At 31.9% G+C, this 17485-nt stretch overlaps 1 protein-coding gene and 1 long non-coding RNA gene across 2 annotated transcripts in view; both read right to left on the bottom strand.

Annotated features, from left to right (window-relative positions):
• Window positions 1-17485, bottom strand: part of LOC114333378 (complexin) — a 283657-nt gene that overhangs the window by 238238 nt on the left and 27934 nt on the right. The gene's annotated exons all lie outside the window — the stretch shown is intronic.
• On the bottom strand, window positions 6512-7834 carry LOC114333532 (uncharacterized). The gene is made up of 2 exons (XR_003652970.2): window positions 7329-7834; window positions 6512-7266 (listed from the first exon to the last, which is right to left on the bottom strand). It is a non-coding gene; the product is annotated as an uncharacterized LOC114333532 (long non-coding RNA).

Here is a 17485-nt window from a genome sequence, read left to right as displayed (position 1 = left end):
TTACCAAATTCTCGGCGATAACTGTTTAAAAGGAACTAACGTCACAACCGGAATTAAAGATTCAAGCTCGATTTTTTAATACGCTTTGATTGATATGTACTACATGTACTATTTCTGCGACTATAATATGGCACAGCGGATAGAACTTTTTAACCGGAAATGATATAAAAAACAAAAATAAACATTTAATCTCAACTTGCTAAGGTACGTCGAGTAATATATTGCTTATATTCTTTCGGCGACTTTAAAAGGGTACTTCCGGTTGAAACTCTAAAATCGGAAGTCCTAGGTCAAACTTCTCAACATTAGTACCATCCTTAGGTTACAAGCTTTCATTTCACACCTCATTTGTCGTTCTATCTGATATAATGACGGAGGAGTTGTATTTAAAAAATCCCTGGGACATACGGACATACATATATGACTCCCATTTTTTCAAGATGGGTGAAAACAAATTTTTTCAGTTTGTATAATAGACCAGAACGTATCATATTTTTTTGCAGAAATTGCTTGAAAATAACTTATATGTATAATAATATTTGAGTTATTCTCCCACTCAAAAAGTCCGGAACATTGTTTAAATAATTAAAATATCAAAAAATGAAGGAAAAATTCGATTTTTTTCTTCGTTTTTTGATTATAACTATAAAAGTATTCATTTACGAGAAAAGTTGCACTATAATAAAAGTTGCATAATTAAATTTCCTACAATATAGAATTGGCTAAATTTTTTAAAAATTGTCACCCTTGTTGCAAAATAGCAATAATTGCTGCGAAAAAAACTTAAATAAACAAGTATTCGCATTTTACGTTTCTCAACCATTTATGTTACACTTAAGACCTTCATATTTCACCCAGAAAAACTTTATAATATAGTAAAACAATACTGTAAATTTCATTACGATCAATATATTTTGGAAAATAAATTTTGCAATCCAGCTTTCGCAAAAGATGCATTTTTTCAAAATGTTACAGGACTGAAAATAAAGCAGACGGCAAGTTGGATTTTTTTTTACATATAGAAGAATACTGTTACTGTACCTTTCATTTATGTAATTTGCAAAATTAAAATCGGTTAACTACCACGGCATCAGTAATTTTTTTAAATAAATATTAATTTTTGATGCTACGCGCAGGACAGCGGGTACGTTTGCTCTGATTGAGCATTCCAATGACCTTTGATAATGATTGATAAATTTTTAGACCGGCCAGTATCGTCGCCCCCGCTAGCGAAATTATTCCGATTCGATTTTTTTGCACAAACTTACTCAAAAGAGGTCCTTATAACATATCCACAGGGTGCCGGGCGGTGCCGTGGTCGAAAAATTGTTTAAACAATTTTTTTTTAAATAAATTCACAAAAATAATTTTTCATTTCGAACAAAAATTTTTTAGATAAATTGTCTTATTCTGAGCAAAAAAGGTCTCTTGTGATTTTTTTCTAAAATTGATTGGTGTCGAGTTATATGCGATTAAAAATTTGAAAAATGCGAAAATGGCCATTTTCAAGGCTTAATAACTCGATTAAACATTATTATTATTAAATTCAAAAAGTCACCAAATCAAGGTTCAAATCCCTTCTTCAAGGTCCTGAAGAGATTATTGTCATTATTTTATTAGAAAGCTGTTATTTTTAATTATTAACAATTAGCGCTATAGTCTAGGATGTATCGTCGCCCCCGTTAGTGAAACTATTCCGATTCCATTTTTTTTGCAGAAACTTACTCAAAGCGAGGTTCTTATAACATATCCACAGGGTGCCGGGCGGTGACGTGGTCGAAAAATTGTTTAAACAATTTTTTTTAAACAAATTTACAAAAATAATTGTTTCACTTCGAACAAATTTTTTCTAGATAATTTGGGATATTCTGAGCAAAAAATGTTTCTTGTGATTTTTTTCTAAAATTGATTGTTGTCGAATTATACGCGATTTATAATTTGAAAAATGGGAAAATGGCCAAATAACTCGACAACAATCAATTTTCGAGAAAAATCACAAGAGACCTTTCTTGCTCAGAATAACCCAAATTATCTAAAAAAATCGTTGGCAATAAAAAAAATATTTTTGTGAATTTGTTTAAAAAAATTGTTTAAACAATTTTTCGACCACGGCACCGCCCGGCACCCTGTGGATATGTTATGAGGACCACTTTTTGAGAAAGTTTCTGCAACAAAATGGAATCGGAATAATTTCACTAACGGGGACGACGGATACATCCTGGACTATTGCGCTAATTGTTAATAATTAAAAATAACAGCTTTTTAATAAAATAATCACAAAGATCTCTTCAGTACCTTGAAGAAGGGGTTTGAAACTTGATTTGGTCACTTTTTGAATTTTATAATAATAATGTTTACTCGAGTTATTAAGCCTTGAAAATGGCCATTTTCGCATTTTTCAAATTTTTAATCGCATATAACTAGACAACAATCAATTTTAGAAAAAAATGACAAGAGACCTTTTTTGCTCACAATAAGCCAATTTATCTAAAAAAATTTGTTCGAAATGAAAAAATTATTTTTGTGAATTTGTTTAAAACAAATTGTTTAAAGAATTTTCGACCACGGCACCGCCCGGCACCCTGCGGATATGTTATAAGGACCTCTATTTGAGTAAGTTTGTGCAAAAAAATCGAATCGGAATAATTTCGCTAGCGGGGGCGACGATACTGCCCGGTCTATTTAATTATTAGTACATTTCGATATAAATAAATACATTTGTTTATTGCAAAATAAAAACACATACTCTGTCGTTTGAAATAATACTTGTTTTAGCAAAAACTTTATTTGTTCATATATTTTAACGTAGAGAATAAAAGTTTATTATTTTTAAAAACATGCAACTGTTTAAACAATATTTCAAAAACAACAATCAAATTAGTTTGATTTTTGTGAAATTAAAATATTAAAATACAACAAAATATAGAGTAAGAGAATAATATATTAGATAAAGATTGGTAGCCGCAATGTTCGATAATTTTTGATAGGTCATTGGAATGCCCAATCAGAGCAAACGTATCCGCTGTCCTGCGCGTAGCACCCAAAATTAGTGTTTATTTAAAAAAATTCCTGACGCCGTGGTAGTTAACCGATTTTAATTTTGCAAATTGCAAAAGAAAGGTACAGTATTCTTCTATGTGCAAAAACATTCAACTTGCTATCTGCTTTATTTTCAGTCCTGCAACATTTTGAAAAAATGTATTTTTTGCGAAAGCTGGATTGCAAAATTTATTTTGCAAAATCTATTGAACCGATCTTAACGAAATTTTCAGTATTGTTTTATTATATCATAAAGTTTTTCTGGGTGAAATATGAAAGTCCTCAATGGAGCATAAATGGTTGGAAACCGTAAAATGCAAATACTTGTATTTTTATGTTTATTTCGCAATTATTGCTATTTTTCAACAAGGGTGACAATTTTTAAAATTGTTAACCACTCGTACACTGTAGAAAATTTAAATGCGCAACTTTTATGTCAGTGCAACTTTTCTCGAAAATGAATACTTTTAAAGTTATAATAAAAAACGAAGAAAAAAATCGAATTTTTCCTTCATTTTGACATTTGGATTATTTAGACAAAGTTCCAGACCTTTTTGAGTGGAGGATAACTCAATTATTTTTATATGATTTAACTCCAAGCAATTTCTGCAAAAAAATATGAGTCACCTCTCAACGTCCGTCTCAAAACAGATGCGCCCTGGACTATAATATTATTGTCTGAAGACATTTCTAGAAATCCTTTTACCAATTTTAACAGCACAATAGTCAGAACGGTTGCCTTTTTTTCACCCTGCGGTTAAGAATTCATTCCCTCCGTGATAACAGTGCAACTGAGCCCTACTAATTTGTACGAAATGCCCCAGGAAAACAATGAAGGATTACCAAGAGCCGTGGAAAATGTACGAGAAGTCTGAAGTGAGACTAAACAATCTGCAAAATAGCTCATCGGACAAAGGTCCGCTTCGCTAAAGTGGTAAATATATCTCGTATGTTTTGTGGATGCCCTTAGAAGGGCAAAGAGGTTGAATAACAAGTAGAAATTAGAAGCGACGCTCTCTGTACACGGTTGGCGTCTTTGATGTTTCAAGTTTCACGGTGGTTACGAAGAGATGCGGGGCGGAACACAGAGGGATGTGGAACTTCGAGGCTTGGATACGTGAAATTGATACCACAAAACCACATAGTTTGTAAGAGGAAAATCTAAACGTATGGATATATTCCTATTCGCTGATTGAAATTTTAATTTACTATTTTTTGAGATATCAGATAATCAAACAGAGTAACAGGTTTAGAAGACAAAGATGGTAACATATTATTAAAAAATGAAGAGATTACCGAAAGATGGCGAGAACATTTTATGGAATTATTAATGGGAGACAACAACAAAATAGAGAATGACAGAGAGGAGTACAATTTAAATGAACAACAAGATGATGATGACATAACATACCTACGAAGAATACAGGGAAGTAATTTTAAAATTAAAAGTTGGCAAAGCTGCAGGACACGATAGTATTAAGGCTGAGCTAATTAAATATATGAAAGGAGAAGGATTACAATTACTATGAAAGATCATAAGGAGCTGTTGGTATAACGGATGCATACCTAGAGATTGGACTCTTGCAACTATTCTACCATTATACAAAAAAGATGATAAACATAAGTGTTCTAACTACAGGGTAGTTAGGTCATCACTGTTGGTAGTTGCTAGTAAAATTTACGAAATAATACTAGAGAAAAAGCTGCGAGAAAATATCGAGGCCACACTGGATGACAGCCAATGCGGTTTTAGGCCAGGGCGAGGTACAACCGATCTCATATTCACGGTGAAACAGTTATCATAAAAAGCCCTAGAGCATTACAGTAAGTTGTTTTTCTGGACTTGGAAAAAGCATTTGATCGGGCGCCACGTCACAAGATCTGGGAAATATTAAACCGTAGAAATGCGAAACCGAAGTTAATCCAAGCAATAAAGAGTATATATAAATGTACACGTAATAATGTAATACACAATGACAGGTGTAAGACAAGGTGGTGTTCTGAGTCCTTTGTTATTCATCACGCTAATGTACGAAATCGCAATAGAATGCAGGGGTAAGGTAAACAGAACTAGGGTTAGGGTGTATAAACTTCAACAAGTTTACGTGTCAGAATTAATATATGCCGATGACCTGGTAATTGTGGCAAAATCAGAAACAGACTTGCAAGTGAATGTGAATGTTTGGAATGAAGCTTTTAAGAAATTTGGGATGAAAATAAATATTGAAAAAACAAAAGTTTTAATAATATCAAACACTCAAGAAAATATAAATGTAAAGCTGAATAATGAGACAATTACACAAGTAGAGGACTTCAAGTATCTAGGATCAACAATGAGTGGACAAGGAAATATAGAACCAGAAATAAACAGTAGGGTAATGAGCGCAACAAAAATTATACTATGCACTAAATAAAAGTTTTATTAGGAAGAAAGAAGTAAGCCTGAAAACAAAAAAGAAAGTATTTCAAACTGTATACGAGCCGGTGCTACTCTACGGTAGTTCTACGTGGACAGTGAACGACAACATCCGTAGTAAAATTCAAGCTTGCGAGATGCGATATTTACGTGCGGTGTCCGGGGTGACCAGACGTGATCGTATAAGAAATGAAGACATACGTGAAAGGTGCGGTATTGGAAGGACCTTAGACAGACTTGAAATGAAACAGTTATCGTGGTTCGGACATATGGCGAGAATGAGTGAAGGTAGAACTGTAAAGAAGGTATGGAAAGCGGCATCCGACAAAAAACGGCGAAGAGGCAAGCCAGCAAGAACGTGGAACGCCAATATTGCAAACGCTTGCGAAAAAAGAAATATTGGATGGAGAGAAGCAGAACCATTTTGAACCTCATTTGAACCTTTTGGATATGTTCCTTCAGCCTATACGTAGCTAAACCACTGAGAACTACTAAAAATAACGGAGAAATTGAAGAGGTGAAGTTGATATCGACACTAAGTCTCCTACTCTAGAATTTTGGGACTGGGCAAATTTTTCTGGCAATCTAATGAGAACGTAAGAGTTCCCTTTTCTTCTATTTTTAGTAATGCTAAAAAGCTTTTTCTTTCTTTTGTATAGCTTAGATATTTTAAAGAGGCGGCTGCCAAGGATCGGTTGCTTGTTTTATTTTCTCTGAAAGTTCCAGGCATACATCGACTAGGGGTGAAACAAAGCCCAAGTTAAACTTATGCACAAAAATGTAGCGAAAGTGAAGGATATTATTCCATTTCTGGGGACAAATTAATATACAAAAAATATGTGCCTGTTAATAGTTATTTAACCAACAAAGGTATTAATAAGGGCGATCAACAATTGAGATATTTTAACGCGTGAGCGACGCAAGCGCGTTAATGTTCAAGATTGTTAATCGTCATTTTAATTCACGAGTTCGTTACAAAACTTTTCCGTCGACCGTACTTTCAGAAATAAAGATATCTTAGTTTAAATTTTTATTTACTTAACGATAAAAAACAAATTTTTCAGCTTTCATTAACTTTATTCAAAGTTTAATTTTCCTTAGTGGTAGTTTTATTATTGTTAACATTAATATTCGAAATAGTACAATTACTGAAATTAAAGGAAGGTATTGATAAATGATTATCAGTTGTATAGCATTTTGATAAGTTTATATTTAAGTCTTCTTGGACCTCCGTAAATTCTGTGATAGAAGAAGAAGCGGTGGTGCTGAAGAAAGTACTTTGACAAGGTTTAGTGGTATTTTGTCCCAAGAGTTTTTCAGCCGTCTTAAGTTTATTCTGCATAGAATTATCTATATAAACTTCTGCTACAGCAGTCGATTTCCAGCCTCCTAGGCTTTTAATAGCTGAAAAGTCTGCACCACTGTCACACAGTATTTAGGCAGAGGAACGTCTAAAACAATGCCCAGTGTAGAGATGCAGGTGCTCTAATTTCAAGAATTTAGCAATAACGGAAGGAATTTTGGAAAACGTATTTATGCCAACTGGCTGTGTGGAACATTTGTAATTTTTATAAAAAAATGAAAAATCGTTTATGTGGTGTGTGTGCCGGTCTTAAAGAAATATAGTTTTTGATCGCATTGAGAATGGTATCTGCTTCGTTATCTACTATGGTAAATATTCTATTTGTGTGTGTTTTTGATGCTTTTATTGTGACAAGGAACTTTGACCCCAAGTCTTGAACGTTATTTGTTTCTAATTTCAATAGTTCGTCATTTCTTAACGCACCAGCCACTCCGAAAATCAATGCAACCTACAAAATGAAATGTTATGAAATACGAGTATTAAATATATAAACTTAATTTACTGGTTTACCTTTATCATTAGAAACACGTCGTTAGGAGCATCAGAGATGAATTTCTAGACTTATTCTTTTTCAAGTGTTTTTGATTTCTTTGGTGCATAACCTGTTCTTTTTTTCTCGATAAACATAATTAACTTATTATATTTAGGTATATCAATGTTTGATTTTAAACTTAAGGTTGATTTTAGCATCGAATATTTGGGCCACAAACTTGATATTAGTCCTTTTTCGGCAATGTTTGAAAAATAACAATACAGATTCTGAATATCGTATTATTTTTCTCTCGTCACACCATGCAATAAATTCAGCGTATGTTTTTTCGTACAACACTCTGCTTTTTTTAGGCAGTAAACTTAAAGGTATTTTATTTGCAGTTTCTGCCACTTTTGGTGGAGTTAAATTAAACTCTTCGTCAATATGCATCTTTTGATTTTTCAAATACACAGAATTTTAAACAATAAAGTAAATAATGACATACAATGACAGAGAGTACTAACAGCGGCTACTATTTTAAATTTTTTAGTGGGAATATAAATAGGTATATGATTGGTTGCCTACACCACAGGCCACTGCCAATCACAGAGCGTTTAATTAATTTATGCAAGCAATGTATGTTGTGTTGCCTATAATGAAATCGTTCATTAATACAAAATCATTCATTAATAGGGGTCATTAATCAATGACTTTGAGGGTGTTAAAATTGATCATAAATGGACGGTCGACGGAAAAATTGCTTAAAGTTACGAGTGGCATCTGTCTTAAAAAATTGTAGATACTGAAAACAGTTTTGTAGAGAACGGTATCTTAAGGTACATAATTTAGGTTTCTAATATATAAAATCGAACAGGCAAAAAATTCATAAACAATTATGTAGGTTGTTAATATCAAACTAGTCACGATATTTCGATTCCTCTAATTCGTGTATATAGAAACGGACAAACAAGTCATGCAAACTGTTTTTGCAAACAAACTACAACTGGTAGACAAACAATGGTCTGATTGAGTCGCTGTCATTCGCACGTGACATTTTTGAGTAGGTTTAGTGTTGATGATGATGGACCGTAGATTACATACGATTGATCGTGCGGCAATTCAGCTACGTCATTTGTTTGATTAGAGTTGTTAATAGGCGACTTTATACTTTATGTTGCTATGTCGTTTGCAAGCGATTATACAGGGTGGACATGTAACGAATCTATTGTACGAATATTTACAATAAAGAGCCAACAAAAAAAATCCTAATTGAAGTGAGATATGAAGCTTAAATTGAACTTTGTTGAAACAAAATATTCTTACATTAGCTGAACAGAGGTCTCCCTCAGCTCTTCCCATATACCTCTGTTTTGTGCGGCTTGCATCCAATTACCGATAATATGCTTCAGATATTCGATCCATCCGGTTCTCGTGGCCTCCACTCGACAATGCGTTTTGTCTATCAGTTGTTGACAATCTGGCGGCGTATCCTGCCCAATTCCACTTCAGCGACGCGATTTTTTCGACATCGTCTGTTGTTTTTGTTCTACGACGTATTTTTTCGTTTGGGATTCGATCACTCAGGGAAATACCCTACATTTGGCGCTAAATAGCCCTCTGACTTATGTAAAACTTGTTCACTACCTTTTTTGTGAGCGTTAATGTGTCCGATCCATAAGTGAGTATAGGCAACACACACTGGTCAAAGATTTTCCTTTTCAGGCATATGGGTAAGTCCGATGTAAATACATAGTTCAGTTTACCAAACGCTGCCCAGGCTAATCCTATGCGATGTGGGAGCTCGCACGTCTGGTCATCTCTTACCAACCGAATTTCATGTCCCAAGTACTTATAAAATGCATAATGTTCAATATCCATTCCATTAACAAAAATATTATGATTTAGCACCAGATAAGTCATTATTTGCGTCTTGTTGATGTTAATATTTAGCTTAATAATTATTATTGCATCATCTATACGATCGGCTCTAAGAACGATGTCACCTGCGAATCTCAAATTACTGAGCTTCTCTCCATTTATGTTGATACCATATTTTTTCAGATCTGCCTTCTTAAAGGTGTGTTCTAAAAGGGTTGTGAATAACTTTGGTGGAATTGTGTCTCCTTGCCGTACTTCTCGCTGTATTTAGAATTTATTTGTTTGTTGTTCGGATAGTCTTATGCTAGCCGTTGCCTTTTGGTGTATATTTCATCATGTTAGTATAACGATGATTTATTCTGCATTCTGTCACTGCTTTTAACATTTTTTGCTGGCTTATGGTATCGAATGTTTTTTCGTAGTATACGGATCGATCTAAATCTAGCTTGTTTTCTAGGCTGATAGAAGTCTAACTTACCATCCAGTCTTTTTTTGATAATTTATATTAAAAGTTGATATATGTGTGATAGCAAACTGATAGGACGGTAGTTTTTTAGATCTGTTACTTTCTTGAGTAATAAAACAATGACTGCATTGTTCCACTTGTTCCACTGAGAAAGGGTTTTTCCTTGGTAAATCGGTTCGGTGAAAAGTTTGGCTAAAGCCTGAATAATTTTGTTTCCACCTTATTCGATTGCCTCGATCACTACTCCATCATCGCTAAGGGATTTATTATTTTTCCTTTCTGAAAGTGTCTTTTTAACTTCGTGTAGTGTTGGAACTCTCATACATTTCGCGATAAACCGATTCAATAACCTTAAGGATTTTGGCTCTATCCGTAGCAATATTTGTTGGCATAGAAAACATTATTGAACACAAAAAAAAAGTAAAGCTTACCGAACGTGTCTTTTGAAGGAACATATTGAGTTATATACAATATGGCTGATTTTCATTAAAAAGTTGCTCAAAGTTGTCTTGCAAAGTCGATGCAACCATTAGGGGAAAAATAAATAATTGTCTTGTGGCTTGTCATTTCCATACAAAATAATATAGTGTACAACAAGTTTTCCTCACTTGAAACAGAGAAACTAAGAAAATGAGAACAGCTGTTGACCGTTGTTCATTACGTTCAAGCGTGCTGACGCGAACCTGCTGCAAAGCGAATCTAAGATAGGGATATTCAACAGTATAGTATTTTTACTACAAAAACGTTATTACGTAGGTCAAAATTTTTGACGTAAGAGAACTGTCAAAATATTAGAATGTGACTTTTCATTATTGCTATGTTTATTATAAACACGGCAATAATGAAAAGTCACATTCTAATGTTTTGACAGTTCTCTATATCTCTCTACCTTCCACTCACTTTGCAGTATCTTCGCGCCAGCGCGCTTGAGCGTAGTGAGAAACGGTCGAAAGCTGTTCTCATTTTCTTTTGTAAATCACCCCGCGATTCAAAAACATATTCCGGCGTGCATCACTTTACGATTTGACAGACAAAAAAAATTGAAAATAAAATTTGACAATACTTTAAAATCGTTTTTCTCAAAACTGTTTTTTTACAGAGCCGATATACAATGTAACTCAAAAACTACTTGACCAATTCACCTGGAATATTGAACATATTTTCTTTAGACATTCCTTGAGGTAACATCGTCGAGATATTTTTTGTTTTATGCTTATATTTTGTTTAACAATAATAAGTATGTTGATTTTCCCCATTTTTTTTTGTAAAAAATTTCGTTGTTTTGATTCTGAGTAATACTAAAAAGTCAAAGACCATTAAAACAAAAAGAATCTTGACAGCGTTACCTCGAGAAACTCATAAGCTAATAAAATCTTTTTGAATTTATTGTCTACCATGATCCAATGATAAATTCTGATGTCCACCGCAAAATTCATTGTTTTTTTGAGGTGTTTTTAAAAATTTGCCATTGTTGGATTATTTTTCAATATTTTTTCTTAAATTTTTTTTTGAATATTCTTTGAATTATACTTATACTTTTTGAATTTATTTTCTACCATGATCCAATGATAAATTCTGATGTCCACCGCAAAATTCATTGTTTTTTTGAGGTGTTTTTAAAAATTTGCCATTGTTGGATTATTTTTCAATATTTTTTCTTAAATTTTTTTTTTAATATTCTTTGAATTATACTTAATACGCTTATTTAATTTAAAAATAAAATTATTCTGTCATACTTTCAAAAGAAATTCACAAAAATATTTTGATTTCAACCCCTACGGCACCCCTTAAGTATAGCTATGACACGATTTTGATTGGCAACCTATGCCGGTCGTGTTTGTCTATGTATGAAATTTAATAAAAAAAATGTTTCATCCCGCAAGCAGGTGGGTACATTTATACCTCCTATTCGGATCCCGTACTATTATTGTTCCTTAAATTTGCATATGTCTAGACAAAGGAATAATAAAGTAATTCGTGAAATCTTTAAGTCGACAACGTCTTCAGACATTTTCAACTTTCTAAGTAAATATTAAGATAGCTATGATGGTGACGAACGTTCTGAACGGACATGGTACATGAAGAAGAAGTAATGACAAGGCCGTAACTGTTTGAAAGATATCTTAATTTAAGAAAAAACGCATTTTACAAAAGTAAAGAAAGTAAAACTATAAATATAGGGGAGTGCAATTAGAACGAAAAGATACAATGTTTCGGAAAAAATCAAACAAGGTTATATTTTTCTAAAACTTTTTTTGTTAGTTTATAAATATGTTAAAGTAAAAAGTTCTACTCACAAATTTCGCCGCTAATTGTTTATTAATTGTTTAAACAATAACAATTGTTTTGTATAAATAATGTTAAGAATATGGGTGAATTCAACATTTAATTTTGATAAAAAATGTTTTTATTTTAGTTTTGATTATGCTGAACCCGAATCTGACATTACAATTTGCAAATTCAAAATGGCGGATTCAAAATGGCGGATTTTTCCTAAAAATCCTTAAAAAGTAGTTGTAAAATCCGAATTTTTTTTATAAAACGTGTTTGTTTACATATATGTGGATATTTTTGAGAGGTTGCTAAACCTGAATCAAATTTTGATAATTTAAATTATAAAATGGCAGATCCAAAATGGCGGATAACTTAAAAAATAGTTGTAAAATCATAATTTCTTTACAAAATGTATTTATTTCTACATATTATATTTATTTTTGAGAGCTTTGATAAACCTAACTTAAATGTTAACATTATAAACTATAAAATGGCGGATCCAAAATGCGGATTTTCTAAAAAGAACATAAAAAAGAACATTTTTCTAAAACATGTATGTCTTTATTTTTAACAGGTTGTTGAATCTGAATTAAAGATTACAAATTTAAATTTCAAAATGACGGATCCAAAATGGCGGATATTTAAATGAAAAACAAGTAGAATCCAATCAAACAAATATGGAATTTCATTCTTAAAAAAAAAGATAAACAAATAATTTTCAAAATTATATTAAAAATTAAAATGTATTAGAAAGAATATTTAAAAAAAAACAAATTTTCGATTAGAAGGATATAATTACATATTGGAACATAGTTTTTAATTCCAAACAATTTTTCTTTATAAAAATTTTCGATATTGTGAAATATAAAGGTACTTTACTCTTGAGTGAAATTCATATTTTTTGACATACCTCGTACAAAATTAACAAAATTTGATATTTGATGGTTGCATCTTATGTTATATACGATGCAGAGTATTTTATAAAGAACAACTTTTTTTCGTAAAACTGATATTAAAAAAGTTATCAATACGTTCCAATTTTCGCAGACATACTGTATAAGAGCTAAAAAAAATTTTTTTTATTGAACACTTATTATTGTTGAAGCTTATTAATAAATGTATTTTAGGTAAGTTTTACAGAAAAAAGTTTTGATCACTCTGTATATACATTTTTTCAGCTGGTAATTTTCGGTTTTTGTATGACATTTTTGTTATCTTTCTTAGTTTTCTCAAAAAGAAATTCTTTATTTCATTACTAAACTAAAATAATTCAGTGTTTTTTAAAAATTACATCCCAAGATTTAAAAAAATAGCAAAAAAATTGTATTAGATTTATTCAAACTTGAGTAATACCGTCTTAAAATGGTGGGAATTCTGTAAAACTACGAAGTTTTCAAAAATTACATTTTTTGAGACATCGTATTATTTGAATTAAATTTTTGAGATTTTTTTTAAATGAAACATCGTTTAGTAAGTTGATTGAGAGGTAAGTTGTGCAAATTTGAGAGTTTTATAAGTAAAATTGTATTAGTTACACATTTTTAAATCATTTCAAACAAAATTCATGTAAGGCTCAGTTTCCGCCCACACCGTACTTATGTCCATACATTTTATTTCTTTTTATTGCAACCATAAGATAGATTATTTCATCTTCTTTCATGTCCAATTTGTAAAATTTCTTTTGATCTATTAGTTACAGAATTACATTTAAAAAACTCAACCGTGCACTTCTTCCAACGCTAGCTTACAGTGCGCCAATGTGTGTGAGAAGGGTGACTTTAGCGTTATAAATAAAAAATTACAGAAGCCAGAGATTTAATTTTAGAAAAATCTTTATATAAGGTTTTTTTTGTAAAATTTTCTGAATTTTTCAATGGTCAAGTCAGTTTTTTTCTAAAAATTATATTTTCGAAGTTATTTAAAAAAATATCTAACTTCGCTGTTCATTTGTTTAATAAAAAATGAAGCACCCACTTCTCGAGTAGAACTTTTTGATATGTTGTTTATTAAACATTTCTTAATGAAATTACAAAAAGTTTTATCTTGTTTGATTTTTTTCGAAGTGAAAATCTAAATGCACTCCCCTAATACTGCAAAAATATGATTCATTTGTTAAAGCAAGACAAGCTGCTGTGGCATTTGAAGTTACAAATATTTCCAGCAGCTTTACATTTGCATTTATGTTACTAAAACCTGGCAATTACTTCGGACTTTACCCGGGTGTCCTAGAATTACCCGTTAACCTAACTTTACCCATAATATACTATGATATATATTATATATATTTAGTGATACAACGTGTTTTATAGCCTGCAACTCAGTGAAGCTCTTAGATCAAAGGCTAATGTTAAAAAATGTTTACTTTGAACTCAAAAGACCCAAAAGCCCAGAAAAGAATATAAAAGCTTAAATGCATAAATATTTATGAATTTAGTTACGACTGAGTGCTCGAGCTGTGTTTTAATTTCATTATAGCAAAGGGAATTAAATTCCAGAAGTGTTAATCTTCGTCCGGCATTATCCTGTTAGGAATTTTGCGCATTTTTAACAAACCTAGCCGTTTTCACACATGGATTCGCAATTTCCCAATTAATTTTTTACAAACAGGTTTTTTTCATGACCGGTGCCTTTGCAATTTCATCGCCAGAATCAATCATTTCTAAATCTGTGGATATGTTCAATTACACAGGGTGGCACAACTCATTGGCTAGTAAAAACGGGATTAAACAGGTTAGGGTTATTTGTACAATGGAGTGAAAAAAAGTGAAGAGCGCGATTTATAAAAAAGTAAAAAGTCTAAACATGTGATTAAGGAATGTATCGAAAAAAGTCAGAGCAGAATTTTCTTCCATTTTTTATGAGATAGCTTACGTATAACATATTTACGTGGTCTACAGGTTTGTGGACAACGATGTTTTTAAGTAGTTGGCACCCGAGTTTCTATTAAAATTTTACACACCAGGCAGTGAACGTGTCTGATTTTAAATTCTGGGCTATATAAATTTCCCATAAATTTATACAGTGTACGAATATTTTCAATATCTGAACATATTACAACTTTGTGCCTGTCCCATTAAACCAGTTTTCTCCTTACCCGCCAACTATTTTCCCTTCAACATTGCAGCAACTAAACTATAAGTTGCCTAAAAACGAGTCTGTTTTCAATCATTGCCAAGTGCACACCGCATTTTAAGAGCTCCAGATAATATATTTTTAAGTCTGTTTTCACCTCAAATCTAATAAAATAATTAGTATCTGTGGCCTTAGAAACTAGGCTGTAAGTGATAGTGCGAAATAGTAAAACAATATTAGCTTTATCAACTGATAGTACAACGATAATATGTACATTTTATTTATCCTCCTATCATCAAGTTCGCGGTGTTTCCATTACGTGTACACGGTTTCTGTTCTACCAAGGTAAACTCTACGCGGTATAAACTGTCTCACAAACTTATAATTTAAACATATAATATCAATCTGCTCTCTCTCATTTATTCGTCTATTAATTTAACCCTTCAATATACCTATTTTTTATTGTGTTATAAACATTGTGTTTAATTGCCTATCATCCACTCCCTAACCCTTGGAAAAAGTAATCCTTGCAAGTGCTGGATTTCCAGCTGGACCTTCGAGAAAAAAAAGAAGAAGAAGAAGTTCCCAAAATCTGTGTGAGAGAATCAAACATAGAACCAGCCGAGTTCGCTACGGCGAGATTCTTAATCGCACATGGGCACAGCCCATTTTTCATACTAATAGACCCAAGTAACATCTTCAGATATCACCCCTTATCATCTGGACGGGTTCCAAATGACACGCTCTTCAATACATCTGGAGATGTGGCTATTGTTAGCATCCTATTGCCCCGTTATGATCAGCAAGTTACAGAGTCTAAGCCCATCCTACTGTCTGCGAAGTCTAGTTCTTTAATTGAGTTGTACTTTGACAGAAAGCCCCACGATTGTGTCTTGGAACTTTAAACTTTAAGTGAATAGCTACAAAAGTGCCATCTACTTTGATGGCTATGAACGAAACCGACGACTCGATGCAGGACAACTCATGGTGATCGCCAACGTTGGATAATTCTGATATGGCACGCGAAGAAAAAGATTTATAAGAAAGAAGACTAACAAAAGAATAAAAAGTAACCGAATAGCAGATTATTATGAACCTTGCAAAGGAAAAATCCAAGAAAAAGAAAAAAGGATATCCAGAATTAAATGAATAATTTTAATGAATAATTAAAATAAGACACCATATTCATACGAAAACTATACGAGAATTCGCAATGAGACGCATAAGCTTATTAGAATAACCAAAAACAATCAATGGGAACGCTTATTAAAAGAGAACATGACTTCAATAGTCCAGGAACCGATTCACCTCGCAATTTTTACAGAATGGATCGATTTGCTTCAAAATTTAAGAATAAGTAGTGGATAGTCCAATGATCAAAATCTATATGATGCCCAAAGGCGCTTTTACCATGGGGGTGGTTGCCACCCCATCTCGAGGGTGGAAATTTTTTATTATATTTTGACCGCAAAAGTTGATAAAAATATTCATTTTAAGCAAATAAAATTAATAGTTTTTGATTTATTCGCTAGCGAAAAGGTTAGTTTTATATCGAAAAATCAATGTTTTTCAAAATTCACTCATTTACAATTCACTCAATTTTTGCCGTAGAAAAATTTTTTTCAAACCAAGTTATTGGGAATTAAATAACTAAATAACCTATAATTTCATATTTAAACATTTTTTCGTATCTCTGATCCTAATCTTTCTATTCTGAAGAAAATGTCATTTTTTACCAAACTACAAAAATTCGTTATTCGCTATTGACTCAAGTTTTTTAAAAACTAATCATTCTAAGCCAGTCAAACTTCTGCAATCTATTAATAATACATAAATAAAGAAGAATGAATAAGACAAATGACTAAAAACACCGCTAACTTACAATTATGCTTCCAATTGGATTTCCCCTTTTGTTTTCAAAAAAAATATTGATTTTTTAACCGTAACCTTTTATTTTTTATTCTAGAAAGTTTGGTAAAAAAAATTTTGTATGTTTTTACAAGATCTATAAGGCTATTAATATTAAATCCTTTTAAAATCCTCACTCGCAAAAATAGGTGACTTTGAAATAGTTGGTAAAGGTGGTTATTGCATGTTATTACAAGATTTAATTGTCAATAGCTCACTCAAATTTTGCGGTAGAAAAAATTTTTGCAAACCAAGTTCTTGGGAATTAAACAAGCTACAATTTTATATTTAAATATTTTTTCGTATCTCTGATGATAATCTTTCTATTCTGAAGAAAATACCAAATTACAAAATTCGTTATTCGCTTTTAACTCCATTTTTTTTAAACTAATCATTCTAAGCCTGTCAAACCTCTAAAACCGATACATAAACAAAGAAAACCAAATAAGGTCCACGACTAATTTTAATTAGGGTGGTGAGTAGGGGGAAGTTTCCGATCACTTTTTCGATGAAAAAATAGGGGCTGATATTTTTTTTATTATAAGTCACTTACTTTTTAAGTTAGAGACTATTCTTTTTATTTCTGGAGATAGATAT

Source organism: Diabrotica virgifera, chromosome 5, assembly GCF_917563875.1.
Source record: "Diabrotica virgifera virgifera chromosome 5, PGI_DIABVI_V3a".
NCBI classification, from domain to species: Eukaryota; Metazoa; Arthropoda; class Insecta; order Coleoptera; family Chrysomelidae; genus Diabrotica; species Diabrotica virgifera.
Note: the sequence above shows the minus strand (reverse complement) of the source record. Positions and strands in the feature narration are given on the sequence as shown.